Source organism: Chrysoperla carnea, chromosome 2, assembly GCF_905475395.1.
Source record: "Chrysoperla carnea chromosome 2, inChrCarn1.1, whole genome shotgun sequence".
NCBI lineage: Eukaryota > Metazoa > Arthropoda > Insecta > Neuroptera > Chrysopidae > Chrysoperla > Chrysoperla carnea.
The window spans coordinates 53,872,040-53,878,187 of record NC_058338.1 but is presented as its reverse complement, the minus strand read 5'-3'; positions in this window follow the sequence as shown (position 1 = coordinate 53,878,187).

The window sequence follows — 6,148 nt, the reverse complement described above, 5'->3', positions numbered from 1 at the left end:
GGCGTTGCTGGATACTAACTCTGCATAAGTATTCGAAATACATAAATGCTGTACAGAAATAAATACGGTAATTTCGACCGGAAGTTTAAAAAAAAGTTTTGATCACCCAAATTAAAAGTGTAGAGAAACCGGGTCGTTTCATTTGTTTATAGAATATATACCTACCCGAAAAAATGGTCAATAATCCAGTGGAGTAGCTAGCCTACTTTTTTAAAATCTTCATAGAAAGCATATTTGGGCTCACCTTTTATGAACTTTAAATCTCCACTCCTTTAAATATTTACAACTTCTCTTGAAAATGCAAATATAACAAACAAAGCCATTTTAGTTGCAATGCTGCGTTAACTAATTTTATGTATGATATTCAATTCATTAATTATTTATTAATAAGCCAAGTAGTTGTGTGGTTATAGTACTTGCCTATGAAACCAAGAAATGCTGGTTCGTATACTGGTAAGGGCTAAAATTTTTACATTTAAATTAAATTAATTTTTTTCTGATCTTAAAAATTTTCCACTCTTTTTATAGTTTGAATTATCTATATAACCCGCCCTCTTGCTATAAATAACGCCTGTTATACATATGTCATAAATCACTAATCTGTCAGGGGGTGGGAATTTAAATAATCGTAAATATATCTCACTCTTTTAAATTCATATTCTCCTGTTATAAAATATAAAAATATGTAAAAAATGGCTTGTAATGCTCAAATTTGAAACTTTTTAATAGGAGAGCATGTTATATAGTTTATCTCACTCATATTCTCCTATTACAAAATATTAAAATTAGTATTTAAAAATTAAAAAATCGCTCATTAGCTCCGCGATCTTAGCACCTCATGTGCGGAATTTCGATTGACCAATTATACCATCTGAAAGGTCAGAAATTGGTCATAAAAGGTCAGTTGGTCTCATTAATTGGTCAGCATCAGAAAATTTTTTATTAAAGATTAAAGTTTTTCAAGGTCAATTAATAAGTTTAGCACCTCATTCGCAGAAAAAATAAAAAACTCCACCTATGCGCGATCGGGAAGCATTCGCTGATAATTGGTCAGCTAATATAAATAATTGGTCAGTTTAATTTAATAAAAAAAATTAAAAAAGTTGTCTCTGTCGTAACGCGCATGCTTTGAGCCGGATGGTTTTATCAGGGCAGTGAGTACTTACGCACAGCTCTGCACTATAAACCAGACAGAGTAGGGGAAATATTTTTTTTATAATTTTTTTTTTTTTATATGTACTACTAGTATATTTGATAGTAGTACATATCAAAAAAAAAAAAAAAATGGATAAAATTTTTACTTTTAAAAAAATGAATTTTTCCTTTTATTTAAATTTTTCACTCTTTTTATACCATATATATATGAAATATACATAGTATATTAAGTTTAGTCCCAAATTTGTAACGCTTAAAAATAATGATGTTAGTATAAAAATTTTGTCATAGGTGTTCATAAAATCACCTAATTAGTCCATTTCCGGTTGTCCGTCCGTCCATCCGTCCGTCTGTGGACACGATAACTCAAAAACGAAAAAAGATATCGAGCTGAAATTTTTACAGCGTACTCAGGACGTAAAAAGTGAGGTCAAGTTCGTAAATGAGCATCATAGGTGAATTGGGTCTTGGGTCCGTAGGACCCATCTTGTAAACCGTTAGAGATCGAATTTTATGCAATTAGGCGGAAATTTTATAATAGGTACTATACTTGATTATCAGTTATGTATGTGTCACATGTTTGTATGTGTAATGTGATAAATAAATCAACACTGACTATGCATGGTATTTCAACAATTAACTCAGTCAATTGTTTGTTTTCACTTGTATTATATATATTTGTACATATGTCACCAATAAAAAATTTGAATGAATAATAATAATGGTTATTTTGTATAGTAAAAAATCAATTTTCGGGATAACGTTTTCAAATTAATATAAATAAATAAATATCGTTATATATTTTAAATTTTGTTTTATTTTATTCTATCCCATTTTTCCTTTCAGAACAAAATTATTAATTAACTAATTAATTTTTTTTTAGTAAAGGTACAAACAAATTCTTATAAAATATAGGTGAGATAAAGAAGTTGGATTGTAAATACGTAATATTCTTTTTGGATTTTCATTTTATTTTTGTGTGGTATTTGGTTTGTAAAAAAAAAAGTTGATGCAAAAAAATTTTTTTAAGATGAAATTAATTATATGGAATTATGTGCAAGTAATTCGTAAATAGTTTTTATGTATTTTGATTTCATTTAAATAAAGTTGAAAACTCAAACCTTGTTTTTATTTTATTTTTCCCCATCTCTCTGTAGCTATACAATATTATTTCAGTTAAAAATAGGTGAGTATTTCGAACTTCACGATAGGTAAGTATTTCAAACTTCGTTTGCAATTTTTTTTTGTAATAATACTACTCAAAATTTTCCGAAAATGAGCTTTACTTTTTGTTATAATTTAAGAAAGTCGAAAATATGAATATAATTATTTATTAATACGAATAACAGAGCCCTAATGGTGTAATGGTTAGCGTATCTGACTTCGAATAAATAGTCCGTTGGTTCGAAACTAGGTGAGGACATATATTAAAAAAAAGTTCATTAAATCTCTTAAGCAAAATCTGATTTTTATTTTCATTTTTTTTCAAATTTCCACCACAGCATGTTTGCCTAGTAAATGATGAAAAAATGAGTTTTTTTTCGTTCAAAAACTTCAATTTTTTTCACATTTCTACTAGGAGAACATCAAGGACGGACGGAATAAGTAGTACCTGATAGCAAGGTAATTGTTGTCACCTCGTAAGTCAGAAAGTTAGTGGTCTGCACACCCATGTTTGGTGAGTGTGACCTCTAGTGGGCAGACCAATAACTTTCTGCCAAAATAAAATTTTAGACTTTCGGGGTGAAAACACTTACTCACCTTTCTCCTTATCAGGAACTACTAATTCCCACTTATGTTCTCCTAGTACAAATGTTGAAAAAATTGAAAATTTTTTCGAAATTATATTATTTTTTGAATAATTAAACTGACCAATTATTTATATTAGCTGACCAATTATCAGCGAATGCTTCCCGATCGCGCATAGGTGGAGTTTTTTCAATCTTTAATAAAAAATTTTCTGATGCTGACCAATTAATGAGATCAACTGACCTTTTATGACCAATTTCTGACCTTTCAGATGGTATAATTGGTCAATCGAAATTCCGCACATGAGGTGCTAAGATCGCGGAGCTTCGCTCATTAAGACTAAAATTTGAAATTTTGTAAGAGGAAAACATGTTTGTTATATAATTTATCTCATTTTTTTTTTTATAACATATTCGCCTATTACAAAATATTTAAAAAAATACTACTTATTTTGCTTGCTTATACTAACTAATTTTAATGTTTTGTAATAGGAGAATATGAGTGACACAAACTATTGACATTAAAAAGTTTCAAATTTGAATTTAGTTTTAGAAAAATAAAATTTTATAAATTAATTATTTAAAAATGAACTTCCACAAATTAAAGCTCACAACAATTAATTTCAAATTTGAGCATTACAAGCCATTTTTGTACATATTTTTATATTTTATAACAGGAGAATATGACTTTAAAGAGTGAGATATATTTATGATTATTTAAATTCCCACCCCCTGACAGATTAGTGATTTATGACATATGTATAACTGGCGTTATTTATAGCAAGAGGCGGGTTATATAGAAAATTTTACTATAAAAGAGTGGAAAATTTCTAAGATCAGAAAAAATTCATTTAATTTTAAAGTAAATATGTTAACCCTCACCAGTATACGAACCAGCGTACCTCGATTTCATAGGCAAGTGCTATAACCACACAGCTGCCTGCGTTATCATAAATAATATAATTAATTTAATACTTAGCTTTACTAAATAATTAACTAATTGATAATTTTTTTCTGAAAGAAAGAATAGGATAAAAAAAAGAAAATTTAAAATGTATAACGATTTTTATTTATTTATTAAAAAAAAAAGTTTTCATGAAAAATCATATTGTACATTTTCATAAAAAAAATTAACAGAGATTCTTCTTTTCTTATTAAAGTTTTTTTACAAAATAAGTAAAATTCTATCACTTTTATATAATTATAATATTAATAATATAAAGTGTGTCCCAAGATTAACGGCTGATTCGAATTTCTTGCGTTAATTTTGGGTGAATATTTAAATAAATAATTCGAAATTAGATAACAAATTTTAGTTTCGCGTACACAATTTTTGATATTTTTCAGTAGACAATAATACGTAATAAATTCGAAATATTTATCAAGTTATAGAAAATAAATTTACCATCTGATAAATTCAAAAGACGGAGAAATGGAAAATATAATTAAAAAATGGAAATGACGTACGCAATTGTTTCTATTTGCTCAAGCTTCTATATAATGTATAACTAGGTTTCCAGGAGGATTTTTCGAAATTATGAAACGTTGATTATTGCAATTTTGTAGAAAATTTCGAGTTGTTAGATTATTGATAGCATCTATAGCTCGTTGATATTTTGGGAGTGAAACCGGAAATAAAAATTGGGGGTTTGGTCTATTGTTCAAAAATAATTTTTAAATAATTTGAGGAAGAAACAAAAAAATGTCATTTTTGAAACGAATTTTTACATACAAAATTCTTGATCTAAAACCAAAATGTTCGAAAGGTTCCAAATATGTTCGGAAGGTTTCAAATTTTTTTAAATAAAAAATAAAACTATAAAAACTTGTTTTTGGATATGAATATGTTATTATCTACACTTTGAAACAAATTTAATCATTATTATAAAATTTTTAATCAAAAATCGAAATTGGAGTGAAAAATATTTGGCTAGGCACAAAAATTTTCTAAGTTAAAAAAATCAAAAAATCTTATTAGCGTAGGCCATCATTTTCCAAAAAAAAAAATTTGTTAAATATACACCGGAAGGAGATAATTTTTTATTATTATTAATTAAAACACTTTTGCTAAGAATTACAAATAGAAAATAACACTTTTAATTATTAAAACACGGGTTAATCTTTCTGTCATTTTTAGTTCATGACCTTAAATTAACGACAATTATATAACAAAAGGTTTATTTTATGCGCCTAATGTGGAGTATTTTTAGTCATATTTTCTCCGAAAATATAGACATATGCAATATATGCAGTACCGAATAGATCACGTTGTTAATTCGTTTTATAACTTTCAGAAGACGATTACTGATGGCGGCCCCTTTTATTTCAAATAAGTTGAATTTTGATATGCAGAGATTATTTTTAGGCGAATCGATGTTATAAAAGGTAGAGGGGGGAGGGTTGATTTCAGAAATTTGTAGGCAAATCCCAGGATAAAAAATGCTCCTTCGAATTGAGCTAGAGGAAGTATTAACGCATTAGCACTCCTACTCTCTTTTTTATTCCGCAGTCTTATGTATTTTTTCACAGTTTTTAAGGTTTGTCACATTTTAAATTTAATAGAAAATTTGTCTGATAAAGGGGGTGATGATTGATACAGTATCAGTCGGTACATTGCGTTTTCCTGTAGATTATTTTCCTCTCAGAAAGATTTCCGATTTTAAACAATATATAAAAAAAAAACATTAAAAAAAAATTTTTAATAAAAAATACTTTTTAAGGGACAAGCTTTTATTGTACTAAAAAGTAGAAAATAATTGTATCTATAAGTCACTCATATCCGACTATTTGTAAAAGCTTGAGGCGGTTAATTTAAAATATGAAAAATTAATCGGTACGCCTAATCTACTCCACATGCCTAATTACTTTCTGATTCATCCTTGATATTAAGCACCTCAAGGTTTTACAAATGGTCGGGTATGAGTGACTTATAGATAAAATTATTTTCTACTTTTTAGTACAGTAAAAGCTTGTCCCTTAAAAAGTATTTTTTATTAAAATTTTTAATTTAAGACTAAAAAAATGTATTTATATAAAATATGGTGGAAGCGATGGGAAAATCAGGATGGCGCAACCTTACCATGCATTGTCATCCAAACTAAATGTGCATGCAAAATTAAAGCTCAATCGGTTGAAGATATCTTCTTCAAAATAGAGTTCAAAGAATCCACCGTAACATACATACATACATTGCAAGTTAAATAAAAGCTTTTAATAAAATCATCAAAATCGGAGGTGTTATTGAG